Source organism: Myotis daubentonii, chromosome 8 (assembly GCF_963259705.1).
Source record: "Myotis daubentonii chromosome 8, mMyoDau2.1, whole genome shotgun sequence".
Classification (NCBI taxonomy): domain Eukaryota; kingdom Metazoa; phylum Chordata; class Mammalia; order Chiroptera; family Vespertilionidae; genus Myotis; species Myotis daubentonii.
The window spans coordinates 34,672,293-34,691,744 of NC_081847.1; the positions used below are offsets into that span (position 1 = coordinate 34,672,293).

General features: G+C 46.4%; 1 protein-coding gene across 1 annotated transcript in view; it reads left to right on the forward strand.

The window, feature by feature from the left end:
• Window positions 1–5,021: 5,021 nt before the first annotated feature.
• KIF3B (kinesin family member 3B) overlaps window positions 5,022–19,452 on the forward strand; it is a 45,352-nt gene continuing 30,921 nt past the window's right edge. Inside the window, exon 1 of the mRNA XM_059705850.1 lies at window positions 5,022–5,163. The gene's annotated coding sequence lies outside the window, so the exon portion shown is untranslated. The remainder of the gene's footprint in view (window positions 5,164–19,452) is intronic.

Below are 19,452 nucleotides of genomic sequence, written 5' to 3' on the forward strand. Positions count from 1 at the left end.
AGTTATTTTGTAAATGTAAAGAGATCACAAAGATATATTATTAATAGCAAAAAGCTATTAATGCCTTTTTCTAGAATCTCACTTTAATAAAAAGGGAAACACAAAACATATATTTCTATTATACATACAGATGTAAATGTGTAGAAAAAAAGGTCTAAAAGGATAAAATTAAAGCTATTAGCAGTGTTACCTCTGGGGAGGGAAATGGAATGAAATGTTGTGAAAAGAAACTAACCACTTTTACACTGTATTTTCTTTATGATTTGAATCATTGGGTCACTGTTCTAATTTTCAGTTGCTTGATAGCAAACCACCCCAAACTTAGTAGTGTAAAACAACAATTTTTTAATTCTGCTGACAGATTTGATGAGTTGGGAATTTGGACAGGACATGGTAGAACTGATGTGTCTTTGCTCCATGATGTCTGGGGCCTAAACTGGGAGACTAACATAGCTTAGGTGACTACATTCGCGGGACCTGGGCTCAGATAGGGCCATTGGCTGGAACACCTGACTCTCAGTGAGGCTTGGTCTTCCTTACAGCATGGAAGCTGTGTTCCAAGAGGAAGTGTCCCGGGAGGAAGCATCTGGAAAGAGGATATTCCAAGAGAACCAGGCAAAGCTGCATGGTTTTTATGACCCAATATCAGAGGTCACATAGCATCACATCTGCCATATTCTGTTGGTTAAATCTGCTACCAGCCTACTCAAATTTAAGGAAAGAGGACATACATTCTCCCTCCCTTGGGAAGTGTGTCAAGGAGTCTGTGGCCATTAAAAAAGTACTGCCGCCCTAGCTGGTTTGGCTTGGACTGAAGGGTCCCAGGTTCCAATTCCAGTCAAGGGCACATGCCCGGGTTGCAGACTTGGTCCCCAGAAAGGGGGCTTGCAGGAGGCAGCTGATCAAAGATTCTCATCATTGATGTTTCTATCTCTCTTTCTCTCTCCCTTCCTCTCTGAGATCAATAAAAATGTATTTTAAAAATAAGTAAAAATAGAAAAGAAACTGCACAGTTAGTTATATGACTTTAAAATCTATTTTAAATACAACTTTGAGGCTGCCTTTCCTGAGACGGTAGATTGGGAGCAGCTAGGCACATGCTCACAGCTGCTGCCTCCCAGACTCTTAGGTCCTTCTGCTCTTTATCTCCTGGAGCCCGAGCATCTCAGGGACACTGAGATAACTTGGCGGTTACAACTTAGAATTCTTTCTTTTTATTTCTTTTCTTTACCTGGGACCAAGCCCTTTATGTAAATATTTATGCATGGATTTATTTGTTCCTCATGCCTTGTTCCAAAAAGGATTTGAGGAAGCTTATAAGAATTTATACAGCATAACCATGTGATTAAAATACATATAAATAGATCATGAAACCAAGGTGAAGGGAAAGGAAAGGCTGAAGTAGTAAGTTGAGACCAGAGGGGAAGTTAATTCTCAACAATATATGCTGCAAAGTCTTAAGTAAATATTTGTCACTGCAGGGCTGGGAGGGATTATGTATGCCATCTGATCCAGCTCCCCAACTGCCTCTTAAAACCCCCTTCCAACACCCTACCACGTATCCAGCTAGCCTCAGCCTGCACATCTCCAGTGATGGGGAGCTCACTACATTGCAAGGCAATTCCAACTATTAGAAAGTATGGATGGACCCAGGAATCATAAACTCAAATGTTTCCAAGGGCCAGGGAGGCAAGGAAAATGAGTGAGCCAGGTTGGTGTGAGCTGGGGAGCATATGGCAAAGTGAAACTCACATCCAGTTTAACAGGGGCAACTGCTCTCCTTCCAGGCAATTATTGCCATGTGGGAACCCATGTGGCCAAGTCTTTGAATATCTTAGAAGAAGCTGGAAATTCCAATTTATATGGGAAATTTCCTGCTTTTTATTTTTAAAAAATATGTTTTATTGATTTCAGAGAGGAAGGGAGAGGGAGGGAGAGATAGAAACATCAATGGTGAGAATCATTGATCAGCTGCGTTCTACATGCCCCACACCGGGGACTGAGCCCGAAATCTGGGCATGTGCCCTGACCGGGAATGGAACTGTGACCTCCTGGTTCATAGGTTGACACTCAACTACTGAGCCATGCTGGCTAGGGCTCTTGCTTTTTTAAAAAATGTTGGCAATTAATTCTCTTTTTTATAAACATAGCAGGCCAAATAGAACACAACTGCCAGTAGATGCTGCTCATGGTCCACCAGTCTGTGAGCTCAGAAGACGCTAAAGTCATGGGCTTTGAAGTTGAGTTAGAACAGACTTTGACTTTGGCTCTGCTACTGACTTATTGAGTAATTGTTTAGAGCCTCAGTTCTCCTCTGTGAAATGGGGATAATGATAGTTTTTATCTCTTAAATAGGTAGCTATGTGATAGGTAAGGTAGGTTGTCAAGCACTTACCACAGTGCCTGGCACATAGGATGTACCAATAAATACAGTGCTATAAATAAAGGAATAATTTATAAATAATAAATAATGAACTGATGTTTCTCAATAGATATGCAGTGCTAAAGAAATCAATAAATAAAATAAAAACTATCATGAGGGCTTTTGTAGGGCTTCCATGCACTGATTCCAGCCTTGCCTACAAAGATAACTTTTATTTTATTTTGTATTTTAGAGAGAGAGGAAGGGAGAGAGAGAGAGAGAGAGAGAGAGAGAGAGAGAGAGAGAGAGAGAGAGGAGAGAAACATCAATGTGAGAGAGAAACAATGATCAGTTCCCTCCCGCATGCACTGTAACTGGGGATGGAATCTGCATCCTGGGTATGCGCTCTGACTGGGAATCAAACCTGCCACCTTCTGGTGTACAGGACAATGCTCCAACCAACTGAGCCACACTGGCCAGAGCTACGAAGGTAACTTTTGATAACAGTGGTTGAGGTACATTCCAAGGCTTGGGGGACCTTGTTTTTAATTGATAGAAGTACAGGTCACATTGTCCACTTAGGTGCCAGTACACACAGCATTTTCCTCAGTTCAGGGATGAGACAAAACAGCTGACAAAAGAAGTCTGCAGGATCCTGCTTTTGAGTAGGGAGTAATGAGCAGATACGAACAGAGATATGTTGTGCTTGTGAGGAGAGAGGGGTGCAGGGGAGAGAGCATCCCTGGTGGGGAGAACCCCTGGAACAAAGGCACAGAGAGGCTGTGCGCAAGCTCATGGAGCCCGGCCAGAGAGAAAAGGGAAATACTGTACAGCCAACAATGAGGTGGGCCCATGTTGGCAGGAGGAGCCTCCAGCCTCCTCCTCTGGGTGCTGGGGGGGCTATCAGAGTTGTGGACAGGGACAGGGATAACCAAGAATTATCAGTTTGCCAGTCACTGAAGTGCTGACCATGCATCCACAGGCCTCAAGTCAGAGTTGTGAGTGTGTGTCCCCTCTTCATGAGTCTGGGAGCCTCCAGAGAGATGGGGAAGAGATGAGCCTCTTGTTTGTTTGTTTGTTTTGTCTTAACTGCTCCACAGACACACCCAATGTTTGCAGAGGACTTGAGAGGTGAAGAGACTGTGCTGGGGCACCTGACTGGAGGCAGTGGTGAGAGTGTGGGCTCTGGATTCATGTAATGATGAGACATAATCTTGGCTAGTTTTCCCATCTATAGGATGGGGATGATAATAGCACCTTCATAATCAGTGATTGTAAAGATCGATGTGCTTCACTCATTGTAAGTACTCTATAAAAAAGTCCTTTCTGTGACTTTCAATTCCCCCTTGGTCTACTTAACCTTGACCACCACCTTATATCTGTGGAATATCTGTCTCCTTCCTAAATCCATGTGCTCGCTCTCTTTTCATTCTCTAATCATAATTTCCTACTGGTCAGGAATGTGCCTTGGCCCTGGCCAATGTGGTCAGTTGGTTGGGCGTACTGGGTGTCATCCAGGGCACCAATGGTTTGATTCCCGGCACATGATGGGGTTTCAGGTTGATCCTCAGTAGGAGGCGTGCAGGAGGCAGCAGATTGATGTTTCTCTCTCACATTTCTCTCATTGATGTTTCTCTCTCCCTTCCTCTCTCTATAAAAATCAATAAAAACATTTTTAAAAAAGAATGTGCCTTTAAATTTCTTCATTTTTGATGCTCGGAAAAAGCCAAAAGGTCAAAGCTGAGAAATGGCAGAGCTGGATCTCTCTTCCAAGTTCGTGAACTTTGAACCCACACTTGTTCCTGGGCCCAATACTCACTGGCTGTGTCTTGCCCAAGACTCCACAGTTATTAGTGGCAGAGCTGAGATCTAAATCCAGTGCCTGGAGCCCTTACCCCGCACTCTTCAACCCCCGTATGGAATCTTTAGTTGCCCTTTAGTATAATCACAGTGCTTCTCCTACACGACTCCCTACATTTTACTCCATTTCACTACATGATCAACTCTCCCACGAGAATTCTGTGAGATCATCCAGCAGGAGCCATGCCAAATTTGTGGATGAAAAAACTGGGGCTCAGAGAGGGAAAGTGACTTGACCAAGGCCATTAGAACTGGTTGATATTGCAGGTAGATTAGAGATGAGGGGAGCCTGGTCCGGCCTGGTGTGGTGGCACTGAAGATGGAGAAAGATGGATAGACAAGAGCAATATTTGAGAAGTAGACTAAGGGATATGCTGACGACATGCTGACTGACTGGGGGTGAAGGAGAGGGAGGGGAAAAGAATGATTCCTAAATTTTTGGCTTGACTGACCAGGTGGACCCTAAATGGGACCTCAGTAGCAGTTTGAGATGCAAGTCAGGTAACTGATGTGAACGCTCTTTAGGAAAGGTCAACCGGTGGCTGAAGGCGCGTGGAGGGACCAAGGCAACGCGTTCCATTTTTAAGATGGGGAAACTGAGGCACCAGATGCCAGCGGGTGGAGTCAGGTCCCATTGTTCTCTGCTCACACTCCTCAGTTGGGTGAAAGACCAAGCGTGTTAGGCACCTGCGAGGCGCCAATACCCAGCCCCGCCCCGCCCCTCCCGGCCCTGCAGGCTCTCCCTGTCCGCCGTCCGAATCCCAATAAAGTTATTGAAATTGACACGGTTGCTAAGGAAGTAGGTCGCGGAGCCGGGTTGCCAAGGAAGTGAGCGGCCGCCGTCTCTCCCCATCCGGGGCAGTAGGGAATGGCTGAGCCCGGGATTCGCCGCCTCCGCCGCCGCCGCCGCCGCTGCCGCCCGCTCTCGGCTGCCGCCGCAGGTGAGCCGGGGAGGAGCCCGCAGCCGCGGGGCTGGGCGGTCCCGCCGCCGCCCGGACCTTCGCGGAGGCCGCGCTGGCTCGGCACTGCCCGCGGGAGCATCCTCTGCGCTGCCTCCCGGGCATCCTCCGGCCGTTGGGTGGCCTCGCCCCTCCATCCGTGGGTGGAGGTGCGGCCAGACCCCCAGACCCTGCAGCCAGCTGTTGGGGTCCGCTCAGGTGTTTGGCTGTGATCGGGACCCGGCTCCGGAGGGAGGCGGGAAGCGAACTCCTGGGGTCCGCGCTGGGCGCCGCTCCCGCGCACGGTGTGACCTTGGGCGAGTCCCCTTCTCCTCTCTGGCCTCGGTTGACCTGTTTGGCCCAGGCGGTCCTAACGCTTGCTGCTCAGAGCGGCTGAGATGATGAGGCGCGCGTGTTGAAAGTGCCCTAAAAGAGGAGAGGGAGCATTCTTAGGGCGCCCTAGCCCGAGGGCCAAGAATCCAGTTTGAAGTCTGAGTGTCTGAGTTTGAGACTGACTCTCCACTTAGTCATTGTGTAGCCTTGACTTTTTCTTTGTCTGTAAAACGGGTTAGTGAGACACCGTGGGAATCCAGAGTACCTCCAGCATCCTGGCACATGGTCAGTGCTCAACACCCTGTTATGAGGCATGTGAGATTGTTTGGGCAAGGCTGCCAGGAGAGGACTTGGAGACAGGTAGGATTTAGGTTTGTAGAGTGCCAGCTCAGATGGGTATTCCTATCCCCAGTTTTACTTCTCCATTCTGTTCGGAGCAAGGGAGGTGGTGTGGACTTTGCAGGTAGCCCTGGCAAGGGAAGTCCCGAGTCAGGTCCCTGTAGATGGCCAAGGTTATGTGGCCTTACTTTCTGCTTGGGTCTTGTTGACCCTTCCAGAAGAAAAAGGTATCTTATGCCTTTTGGGAAGTCCTTAACATGTAATATCTATGTAAAAGTATATGGTTAAGCATTTTCAGGTACACTATCTCATTTACTCTTCACATAGACTTTTCCAGGTAGGTGGTGATTTTCTCTCCATTTCAATGAGGAAACTGAGGCTCAGAAAAGTGAATGACTTGCCTAAGCATCTTATACCTATTGAGTGATGGAACAGGACACCCAGGTAAATCCTCTATTTTCTCCCCCATACCCTGATGTCTCTGATTTCTCAATGGTAGCTGTTACCAAGCCACAAGGGTATTTTTTTATTACTCTAACTGCTGTGGCTAGAGGCTTGTCTGCCAGGGGCAAAGAAATCAGATCTTACATAAAGCTTCATTTAAATAGGTACTCTCCAAAGTGTGAACCTCAAAATGAGCTGGAATGTTTAGAAGGGGGCTTCTCTGTCCCTCAGTCCCCTCCTCTTTAATGGGAGGAGCAGGCTAGATGATATCTGAAGGCCCTTTCAGTGCTGTTGTGAAATTCTGATTGCATGCTTGTGGCTTAAAAGCATGGTATCAGGCTGCCTGCGTTTAATTCTTGGCACTGCCGCTTCCAGGCTGTGTGCCACCCTGCAGTTTACTTCACCTCTTTGTGCTGCAGTTTCCTCATCTGTAAAATGGTAATAATAATAGTATCCACCATATTGGGCTATTGTGAGGATATATCTGAGCCTAATACAGGTAAAATGCCTGGAAATTTTGGTAAATGTTAGCTATTGTTCTGTAGGCTTAACATAGCTCCTGTATATTCTAATTGATGGGTGAATAAAAGAGCTGTCACAATATTATGCAAAAATATCAGCATTATGATAGGGTCGTCCCAGGACCCTGCAGTCCCATGCCAGATTGGGTTGCAAAGGAAGACGAGAGTTGTTGAGAGGATGCCACCATGGATTGGTAGCTTGACTTCCAGTTCAGTGAATGTTTACTTAATCCCTCTATGCCAAGCAGAGTGGCAGATGTGGAGATCAGCCACATCTTCCTATTCCTCAAGGACCTCAGAGCTTAACTTATAAATGACTAGTTAGGAAGCAAGGTGAGAAATGACAGTGGCCTTTCAGGGCAGTGGAGATGGTGTAAGTGGATGTGTTTTGGAGGTAGAACTAGCAGGAGGATGGTTGGGGGATGAGCTAAAGAAATCAAGGATGACTCCTGGGTTTTCGGCCTGAGCAATTAGGTAGGTGTTGGTAGTGCCATCTGCCTCTACAATGATGAAAGCACTTTTTGGTAAGGTGCCCTGTGAGGAAGAATTAGCTATGATTCACTCTGAACCCCTTGGAGGACAGGCATAAAGTATAAACATCATATCTTTTAGTCTGTGGGGTGGAAATCACAGATTTCATTGCAGGAGAACAGCCAGGTGCTTCGCTGAAGGCTCCACCTTGGACATCCAGAAGCCCTTCATTTCTTGAAGTCTGGCTCTTTGCCAGCTTGTGGAGTGGCAGGTGTGGGCTTTGCCATCTGTCTCGTGCTGTTGGCATTGCTGTGCTGACTCGAGATCTTGGCTGATGAAGGCTGGAAGGAGGCTGGCCAGGTCTGGGAGAGCGAATGGAATCACAAGGGAAGCTCGCTGCCCCTGCCAGCGTGGTTCTTTCCTTGGCATCGAATGACATTTCTAAAGTTGCAGAGCTCTTGATTTGAGAATACCTTGAAAAGCTCTTGTGTTCTGCCAGAATTCCTAGAGGATTTTTGAATGGAGCAAGGGAATTCAGGCTTTCTTTTCATAAATGGTAATACTTGCATGTGTAAATTTAGGGGTTACAGTGTTGGAAATTCAACATTGTGAATTTTAAGACTAATAATCCTACCACCTCCACTTGTATACTTTTGTTTGCAGTTTAGAATGCTCTTTCGTCTGCATTTTCATTTACTAATGTTCAGTCAGTTGAGATCATGTGGAATATGTATTATCCTCAGTTAACAGATGAAGCATTGAGATGCTGAGAGAATACACATTTTTATCAATAGTATTAAATACCTACTAGGTGTTGGATTAGGTAGATCCTTGCTGGTCAAGGTGTGTTCTGCACTAATGTCCTCAGAGAGCTTTTATTTTAAAAACTAGAGGCCCGATGCATGGGTCCTGGCATGTGGGGATTGGGCCAAAACCGGCTCTCCAACATCCCCCGAGAAGTTCTGGATTGTGAGAGGGCGCAGTCCAGGGGTCCCACTGGTGCACGATCGGGGCGGGAGGAACCACATGAGGGCTCCTGGGCATGTCTGGCCAGTCTCACCCAGCCCCTATTGGCCGGACCCCAGCAGCAAGCTAACCTACCTGTCGGAGGATCTACTCCCTTGTGGTAAGTGCATGTCATAGTGACTGGTCCAAGGGTCGGACACTTAGCATATTAGGCTTTTATTATATAGGACTAGTGGCCCAGTGCACGAAATTTGTGCACATTAAAAGGGAATTAATTAGAGGAAATATTTTAATATTGCTATTTGCCCTTTCTCTATACTAGAAGTGTCAGAGATGAAAGAAAATAAGTAAAATGTATATGAAAATCTCCCTCCTGTCAGAGTCTGGGGCGCGCCGCAGGACCCAGAGTCAAGTCCCCGCCCACTTGCATGCGCTTCGAAATTGCAAGAGACCCAGACCTGGCTGGCCCCACCCCCATTGGGCGAGACTCAGACCTGGCCGGCCCCACCCCTGTCAAGCCCCGCCAGGTGGGGTTGCAGCCTCAGGTCCCCTGTCAAGCCTCATGAGTGGGGGGTGAGGCCTGAGGTCCCCCGGCCCGACCAGGTGCCATGCAGCCTCAGGTCCCTGCTGATCGGTTGTTACACGTGATGACTGTTTGCATATTAGCCTTTTATTATTATGATATTTTTTTAAATTGACTTTAGAAAGAGAGGATGGGAGAGGGAGAGAGATATAGAAACATCATTCAGCTGCCTCCTACATGCCCCCTACTTAGGATCAAGCTCTGACTGGGAATTGAACTGGTGACTTCTTGGTGCATGGGATGATGCTCAATCAACCGAGCCATACCAACCGGGCGCCTGAGAGCTTATTTGAAATGCAGACTCTAAGCCTAGATTAATAGATCAGTCTGCATTTTACCAAGACCCGACTCCTCCACTCCGAGTGTTTCCTGTGCATATTAAAGCTAGAGATGCACTCAGTTGGTAATAAGTAGCAAACCCAGTGATAATGATAATAAAGGAAATAGGAATAGCTAACGTTTATTGAGCCAAGCGCTGTTCTAAGGACTTTTCATATGTTGTCTCACTTAGTCCTCCCAGCAACTCTTTGGTTACTATTGTGATTCCCACTTTCCAGAAGAGGAAAGTTGAGGCACAAAAAAGTCAAATAACTTCCCCAGACCTGCTGACCCCAAGTCCATTGCTCTTTCTGCCACTCACTTGTTCATCTGTTTTTCAGGTGGGCAGTATATTCCTGATGTTTTGTTAAAGACCTTTCTCTTCCGTACCTGGGTAATGAACTTTAAATGCTGATGAAAAAGTGGCTTCAAAGAATGAAAAAATCAGGGGGAAAACCCTTGATTTATTTTAATGTAACTATAGGTGTCAGTTTCTTGACTGATAGGTAACAAACAGATACCCAGTATGTAAGATGGACTACCTCTCACACTTCTTAGTTTAGCGGTCTCACTCAGGGCAGAAACAGCTGAAGCAGGTAGGAGCTGTGGGCTTTTCTTCTGAGTCATTCAGCACTAAACTGTTTTTTTTTTTTTATTTTAGCGATAATATCTACATTGGGTGAGAAGAGGGTGGCTAAAGTCCTATACCACCCTCTGACTAATTGCAAAAGATTCAATTTTTTAGTGCCTTGCTTTTCCCTCTCTGCCTTGTGGGTTCCTTATTTTCCTTTCAGCATCTCCTTATCTCCCCAAGTCTTAGAATTTCTTTTCTTTTCTTTTTAAAAAAATATATTTTATTGATTTTTTACAGAGAGGAAGAGGGATAGAGAGTTAGAAACATCCATGAGAGAGAAACATCCATCAACTGCCTCCTGCACACCCCCTACTGGGAATGTGCCCGCAAGCCAGGTACATGCCCTTGACTGGAATCGAACCTGGGACTCTTCAGTCCACAGGCCGACGCTCTAGCCACTGAGCCAAACTGGTCAGGGCAGTCTTAGAATTTCTTGTTCAAGGCTTATGCCATCCAGGAAATTTTGGTATGAAAAGGCAGTGGGATCTGGGTGGAAGCATGAATTCTAATAGCAATTCTGCCACTGGCTGTGTGACCTGGGGCAAGTAACTCAACCTCTCTAGCCCTGGTCTCTATATATGTAAAATGAGGACATGAGCTAGCCTTCCAATTTCTTCCAGCCCTTCCTGAAGACTGAGCTTTGAATGGGGTGATACTGTCTTCTTCGTTGGTGGCTGCATGCTGGGCTTTCTCCAGGACCGCAGGGGTGAGGATTTTAGAGCCTATTTCTTGACAATCCGAGGTAATCTTATCAGCATCACACATCTGCACTGAAGCTTGGGAGGTTGGAGTTTAAGGCTTCGTTAATCATGGTGACACATTGTGTCTCCTCACTTTGTCACACTGATTGCAGACATTGAACTCGCACACAGGCAGATCTGTCTTTAGCGTGCTGATTTATTTAAATGACTAGAGGCCCAGTGCACAAAAATTTGTGCACTTGGGGGGGTGTAGGGGGTCCCTCAGCCCGGCCTGTGCCCTCTCGCAGTCTGGGGCCCCTCGGGAGATAACGACCTGCTGGCTTAGGCCTGCTCCCGGGTGGCAGAGGGCAGGCCTAATCCCTAGGTGCAGCCCCTGGTCAGGCTCAGGGCAGGGCCGATTGGGGGGTTGGGGCGCCGCCCCCTGTCATGCACAGAGCAGGGCAGATTGGGAGGTTGCGATGCCACCCTCAGTCACTCTCAGGGTAGGGCCAATTGGGGGGTTGGGGCACCGCCCCCTGTCACACTCAAGGCAGGGTCGATGGGGAGGTTGCGGCGCCACCCCCTGTCACGCACAGAGCAGGGCCAATCAGGGGGTTGGGGCACTGCCCCCTGTCATGCACAGAGCAGGGCCGATCAGGGGGTTGGGGAGCTCCCCCCTGTCACGCACAGAGCAGGCTCAATCGGGGTTGGGGAGCTCCCCCCCCTGTCACGCACAGAGCAGGGTCGATCAGGGGGTTGGGGAGCTCCCCCCTGTCATGCACAGAGAAGGGCCCATCAGGGCGTTAGGGAGCTCCCCCCTGTCACTCACAGAGTAGGGCTGATAGAGCAGGGCAGATCAGGGGGTTGGGGCGCAGCCACTCTCACACTCAGGGCAGGGCCGATGGGGAGGTTATGGCTCTACCCCGTCACACACAGAGCAGGGCCCGTGGCGGGGGGGGTTGGGGCACCGCACCCCATCTTACACAGAGCAGGGGCCATGGGGTGGGGGGGGTTGGGGTGCCGCACCCTGTCACACACAGAGCTGCAGGGCAATCAGGGGGTTGGGGAGCTCCCCCCTATCAGGCACAGAGCAGGGCCGATCAGGGGGTTGGGGCGCCTTCCCCTGTCAGGAACAGAGCAGGGCTGATAGGGAGGTTGTGGCCACCCCACCTGTCACACACAGAGCCGCAGGCGATCAGGGGGTTTGGGCTCTGCCCCCTGTCACGCTGATCCCGGTGCCTGGAGGCCTCGCGGCTCTGCTGATCCCGGTGCTGGGAGGCATATTACCCTTTTACTATATAGAATAGAGGCCTGGTGCATGGGTGGGGGCCGGCTGGTTTGCCCTGAAGGGTGTCCTGGATCAGGGTGGAGGTCCCCACTGGGGTGCCTGGCCAGCCTGGATGAGGGGATGATGGCTGTTTGCAGCTGGTCACACACCCTTCAGGGTGGGGGTCCCCACAGGGGTGCCTGGCCAGCCTGGATGAGGGGATGATGGCTGTTTGCAGCTGGTCACACACCCTTCAGGGTGGGGGTCCTCACTGGGGTGCCTGGCCAGTCTGGGTGAGGGGCTGAGGGCTGTTTTCAGGCTGGGACTGAAGCTCCCAACTGCTCCTTTTTTTCTTTTTTTTTTTTTTATTCTGGGCCAGCTTTAGCTCTGGCTCCAGCTCTGAGGCCTCTGCTGCTGAAGGAAGGTATCTGGTTTGTTTAGGTTCTATAATCAAAACAATGTATAACTCCAGCTCTGAGATCCCAGCTCGCTGAAAGCTGGTTTCTGGGGTTTTGTTTAGCTTCTATATTTGTTACAATGTTTCTTAAACTGCAGGCTCAGAGGCCGGCAAGGCAGGCGGGGAACGTTGGAGTCCTCCGTCACTGAAGCAAGCAAGCCTCATGTTAGTTTCAAGCTGCCTGGCTGCCGGCCGCCATCTTGGCTGGCAGTTAATTTGCATATCTCGCTGATTAGCCAATGGGAAGGGTAGCAGTCGTACGCCAATTACCATGTTTCTCTTTTATTAGATAGGATAGTTTGCATAAGAGAGCACCAGTGATCCTTGTGGTAGGTGTGGTTTTATTTTTAAACTTTTTGGCAAGATATTTGCAGCATTTGCATTTTGTCATATTTGAACATAGTGTGTAAATGGAAGTGAGTCCAAGTGAAACAGAAATTGTAATAGATTATTGGGAGTTGAGATTTGACAATCTGTAACCTATTCTGGGATCTTTCATATCACCTTCAGCAGTGGTTTCAGGAAGGACTTGCATTGGGGCTTTTGTGGGTGACATAAACAGAAACTGAATGCTCAGAGCGCAGGCTGCAGCAGCTTAGTGGATTGCAGTAATCATTACTTTATAGCACATTTCAGGAACCTAAGCAAAAACACCTAGCTAGTAAATCGTAAAAGATTCCATCCCAGTAAGATAAAGTATCAGCTCAAGTTACTTAAGATAACCACAAGAAGATAGTTCTTAGAAATACTTACTGGTTTTGCAAGATCTGCAATAATGAGTCAGATTCTAGCCTAAGAAATAGAAGGTGTTTTTCTTTCCTTATTTCTTCAATTGCCAGCATTAAAAAAAAATTATTATTGTATTTGTTGTTGTTAATCCTCACCCAGGGATATTTTTTCCATTAATTTTTAGAGAGACTGGAAAGGAGGGGGTGAGACATAGAGAGAGAAACATCAATGTGAGAGAGACACATTAATTGGTTGCCTCCTGCACATGCTCGGACCTGCGGCCAGGGATAGAGCCTGCAACCAAGGTATGTACCCTTGAAGGCTGAGCCTACATTGCCACATGAGATATTAATAAAGTGCAAATAGCCATAAGTGACCTAAGTGACATTTTTTAAAATTAAATCTTTATTGTTCAGATTATTACATTTGTTCCTCTTTTTTCCCCCCATAACTCCCCTCCTTCCAGTTCTCACGCCACCCTCCGCCCTCACTCCCCACCCACTGTCCTCATCCATAGGTGCACGATTTTTGTCCAGTCTCTTCCTGCATCTCCCACACCCCTTTCCCCCCAAGAATAGTCAATCCATTCCCTTTCTTTGTCCCTGATTCTATTATAATCACCAGTTCATTCTGTTCATCAGATTATTTATTCACTTGATTCTTAGATTCACTTGTCGATAGATGGGTATTTGTTGTTCATAATTTGTATCTTTACCTTTTTCTTCTTCCTCCTCTTCTTAAAGGATACCTTTCAGCATTTCATATAATACTGGTTTGATGGTGATGAACTCCTTTAGCTTTTCCTTATCTGTGAAGCTCTTTTTCTGACCTTCAATTCTGAATGATAGCTTTGCTGGATAAAGTAATCTTGGTTGTAGGTTCTTGGCATTCATCACTTTGAATATTTCTTGCCACTCCCTTCTGGCCTGCAAAGTTTCTGTTGAGAAATCAGCTGACATTCGTATGGGTATTCCCTTGTAGGTAACTGAGTTTCTTTCTCTTGCTGCTTTTAAGATTCTCTCTTTGTCTTTTGCTCTTGGCATTTTAATTATGATGTGTCTTGATGTGGTCCTCTTTGGATTCCTTTTGTTTGGGGTTCTCTGCGCTTCCTGGACTTGTAAGTCTATTTCTTTCACCAGGTAGGGGAAGTTTTCTGTCATTATTTCTTCAAATAGGTTTTCAATATCTTGCTCTCTCTCATCTTCTGGCACCCATATAATTCTGATGTTGGTACGCTTGAAGCTGTCCCAGAGGCTCCTTACACTATCTTCGTATTTTCGGATTCTTTTTTCATTTTGCTTTTCTGGTTGGGTGTTTTTTGCTTCTTTGCATTTCAAATCTTTGACTTGATTCTTTGTCTCCGCATTTTTTTTATGCTTTCTTGGTGCACCCCCTAGTGGTCTTTGTGCGCAGTCTTGTTGTAGTTAAGCCTTGATTGTTGTAGTTAATACTGGGGGGATTTGACCTCCAGGCCAACTGGCTGTGAGAGTCAGCTGTGTCTGCAGTGGGAAAACTTCTGTCCTCTGGGGAGGTGCTAATCCAGCGTTTGCCTGAGGCTATCCGGCAAATGGCTCTGTGCAGGGCTTGGGCGGGGCAGGTCTCATGGGATCAACAGGGCAGGCGGAGGGAGCAGTTATGGCTGCTCTCAGTCTGGTCCCCAGAGGCTCTGCCTCTCAGAGTCCCAGCAACCGCTGCAAACCTCGGAGAGAAAGCTGCCCTCGCGTTCCGACCGATGCCAGACAGTCCCGCTTCTCCTGTTTGAATCTGGGTCCCTAGAGACTCCCCCAGAACTGGAGCTCAGGGCCTGAGCCTCCCTCCCGATTGAAAACGACAACCGCGCCCTCAGCCACCAGCCCGCGCCGTGCGCACCTCCGCACCTTTGTATTTTCCGCACTGCGCCTCCTCTGAGTCTCGGTATGCTGTCCTCTTTCCTTCTAGTTGAAGAATTTCCCCTCAGCCAGCTTCCCTGTGGTTCTGGGTGATGTCCGTTCCGTCTTTTAGTTATATTTTTGAAGTGGTTGTGCGAGGCAGCATTCTCCGGTGTTTACCTATGCCGCCATCTTGGTTCTCTCCCTAAGTGACATTTTAAAAATATATATTTTTATTTATTTCTGGGAGAGGGTGAGAGAGATAGAAACGTCAATGATGAGAGAGAATCACTGATTGGCTGCCTCCTGCATGCCCCACACTGGGGATCTAGCCCACCACCCGGACATGTGTCCTGACCAGAAATCAAACCGTGACCTCCTGGTTCATAGGTCAACACTCAACCACTGAGCCACATGGCTGGGCAAGAGTTATTGCCTTTTAAATTATTTTGGTTCTTCTGACTATGGCAGAGAGAATATTTGTTTAGTTCTAGCCTATTTTTTAACACTTGCTAAAGCTGGCTTTTTAACCAAGAGAGATCAGGTCTCAACCTTAGGGAAACTACAGTGTCTAGCTAGAATTTAGTGACTTCGTTGTGTGTCCTTATATTTATTTTTACAGTTATCTTCTACTTGCACTGTGACACTGATTTTCCATTCATGGTAGGGATATAAAGTAACTGTTTAAAAATAAATTTGTATTAAAAGGAAGTAGCTTTCAAGAAAACCTCAAGTAAATAATAGTACAGGTGGTGCCCGGATATGGCAAAATTGTGAAGAGACAATCCGCTGACCGACATTAAGGACATGCTGGTGTAGAAAAAGCCATGAACTTTGGAGCCAGTTAGACCTGGTTTCTGCTCACTTTGCCACTTATTAACTCAGTGTGCCATGTTACTTCCCTCTCCAAGGCTGAGGTTTTCTCCTCCTGTAAATTGAGTCAGGACAGAAGCACCTCCTGTGGGCCAGGCACTGTAATGCTTGTCTCCCTCTGATCCTCACTCTGCTCCAAGGTGCAGGGTGTTGGCACTCCCACTTCACAGAGGAGGAGACGGGCTCAGAGGGTGGACTTGCATGGAGCCCCAGAACTAGGAATGGTAGGCCTGGGCTTCATTCCCAGGGGTGTCTGAATCTTTTGTTGTTATTCCAGGCCACCTCCCTCTTTTAAATATAGATTTTTCTGTGGCTCTCTACCGAGGTGAGTAGCAGTCTGATTGAAATTTGCCTGACTGGTGTGGCTCAGTGGTTGAGCGTCGACCTATGAACCAGGAGATCATGGTTCCATTCCGGGTCAGAGCACATGCCTGGGTTTTGGGCTTGAGTCCCAATAAGGGGCGTGCAGGAAGCAGCCAATCAATGATTCTCTTTTATCCTTTGTTTCTACCTCTCCCTCTCCCTTCCTCTCTGAAATCAATATATATATATATATATATATATATATATATATATATATATATGTATAATTTTTTTAAATATATATTTTAATGATTTTTTACAGAGAGGAAGGGAGAGGGATAGAGAGTTAGAAACATCGATGAGAGAGAAACATCGATCAGGTGTCTCCTGCACACTCCCTACTGGGGATGTGCCCGCAACCCAGGTACATGCCCTTGACTGGAATCGAACCTGGGACCCTTCAGTCAGCAGGCCGATGCTCTATCCACTGAGCGAAACCGGTTAGGGCAATAAAAATATATTTTAAAATGAAAAGTCATTACACACACCCATGTTCACTATAGCCTAATTTACAGTAGCCAAGAGATGGAAGCAGCCCAAACGTTTATGGGCAGATGAATGGATAAAGAAAATGGTACTGCCCTAACCCGTTTGGCTCAGTGGCTAGAGTGTCAGCCTGCGGACTGAAGGGTCCCAGGTTCGATTCCAGTCAAGGGCATGTACCTTGGTTGCGGGCACATCCCCAGTAGGGAGTGTGCAGGAGGCAGCTGATCGATGTTTCTCTCTCATCGATGTTTCTAACTCTCTATCCCTCTCCCTTCTTCTCTATAAAAAATCAATTTAAAAAAAAAGAAAAAGAAAATGGTATTTACATACAGTGGGATATTATTTATTCCTAAAAAAGGAGATCTTGTCACATGCTATAACATGAATGAAACTTGAAATAGAATGATGGTTTCCGGAGCCTAATGAGGGGAAAAGGGATTTATTTGATAGGTATGGAGTTTCATTTTGGCAAGATGAAAAAGCTCTAGGTATTGCCCTGGCCAGTTGCTCAGTGCTTAGAGCATCACCCCTCAGACCAAAGGGTCGTGGGTTTTGTTTCCAGTCAAAGGCATGTCGTACCTTGATTGCAGGTTTGATCCCCAGCCCTGGTTGGAGCACGTATAGGGAGGCAATAATTGATATGTCTCTCTCATTTCGATAGCTCTCTCTGTCTCTGTCTCTCTCTCTCCCTCCCCCCTCCTCCCTATCCTCCTCTCTCTCTTAAAATCAATGGAAAAATATCCTCGGGTGAGGATTTAAAAAAAAAAGCATATTATCATAGTCATTAAAATATTATTTTAAAAAAATTCTAGATCTCTATTATACAACAATGTTGATATAGTTAACAATACTGAATTGTATACTTAAAAATGATTAAGAGGGTACATTTTATATTATGTGGGTTTTTACTACAATTAAAAATTTCAAAAGTTAACAGAAAAAAGATAAACCATTGGCCAGGGCAACTTTTTATTATGGAAAATATGAAGCATACATAAAAGTAGAATGAACCATGGACCCATTACCCTGCTACAGCAGTTATCAACATGTAGTAATTTCGTTTCATCTATAACCTCCCAACAACCCCACCCTATCCCTGATTATGTTGATCCCAGACAGCATATAACTTTATCTGAAAACTCTTTTGTCTGGATCTCAAAGTAAGAACATATATATTAAATACATTTTATTGATTTTCTACAGAGAGGAAGGGAGAGGGATAGAGAGATAGAAACATCGATCAGCTGCCTCCTGCACTCTCCCTACTGGGTATGTATGCCCGCAACCAAGGTACATGTCCTTGACTGGAATCGAACCTGGGACCCTTCAGTCCGCATGCCAACGCTCTATCCACTGAGTCAAACCAGTTTGGGCAAGTAAGAATAATTTTTAAAAAATACAACTTCACACCTTAAAAGGTAACAACAATTCCTTAACACCATCTAAGATCCAGTGTTCAAATTTCCTTGATTGTCTCATACATTTTTTAACAGTTGGTTAGTTTGAACCAAGATCCAAAATGGGTCCCAATCTAGGGTCAGATGTTGTATTTGATTAATTAAGCTATTCATCAGAGTATTAATATGTTTTTATTGATTTTAGAGAGAGGAAGGAAGAGGGAGAGATAGAAACATCAATAATGATAATAATTGTTTTTTAAAATCCTCACCTGGGGATATTTTTCCATTGATTTTTAGAGACAGTGGAAGAAAGAGGGAGAGACAGAGAGAGAGAGAGAAACACTGATGTGAGAGAGACACATCGATTGGTTGCCTCCCACACCTGCCCTGACCAGGGTCAGGGATCGACCCTGCAACCGAGGTTTGTGGCCTTGACCTTGACTGGAATCTAACTGGGGACTTTCTAGTCCGCAGGCCATCGCTCCATCCACTGAGCCAAACCAGCTAGGGTCAGTGTGTATATTTTTAGCAGAGAAACAGCTTCATTTCTTTTCTGGATTAGTGCATGGAATGAGAAGTTCCTGGCAGGAAGGCTTGTCCAGCTTCACAGCTTCATGGTGGTCAGAGCATGAGCTCTGTGTGTCGAGGTTGTGTGGACAGTGGTGTGCACTGTTGCTGAAAGGATAAATGGTACAGCCTGGGGGAAAGGTAAGATGGTGCCCTCTGTCAAAAAGGAACATATATTTAAATGTCCTACGAATTACTCCCACCAGTAGCTAAAGGTATATGTTTAAAATATTCACTGCAGCATTGTTTGCAGAAGTAAAAAACTAGAAACCATCAGAAGGTCCCTTAGCAGGGGACTGATCAAATACATTTTAAGACACATGCTATGGCATCTAGGCAACTATTTTAAAGGGGAGTGGGCTGTCGCCAAGATCTATCAAGTGAGATGGAGAATGGTGCAGCCCTGGCAGGTTTTCTCAGTGGATAGAGCATCGACCCTCAGATTGAAGGGTCCTGGGTTCAATTCCAGTCAAGGGCACATACCTTGTTGCAGGCTTGATCCCGGCGCTGGTTGAGACACATGCAGGAGGCAAGATATTTCTCTCTTGTTGTCTCTCCCCCTCCCACTCTCTCTCTAAAAAAATCAAAAAAATCAATGGAAAAAGAGAATGGTACATAGTACACTAGTACTTCCACTTGAGTTAAAAACAAAAGTGAAGGAGCAATACAGATACATTAATGCTTATGCATTGACTTTCTCCCAGGGGTAGGGGGAAGATTTACTTACTTGTTCACTGTATACTCACACATACAGCTAGAATTGATTTTATTGTTTTAATTATGCATATATTGATGCACAGTGCATATATGCATATGTGTGTGTGTTTTAATGTTTTTATTGATTTTAGAGAAAGAGGAAGGGAGAGGGAAACGTAGATGTGAGAGCAGAACATCGATAGGCTGCCTCCTGTATGCCCCCATCTGGGGATCAAACCTGCAACCCGGCCATGTGACCTGACCAGTAATCGAACTGGCAACCTCTTGGTGCATGAG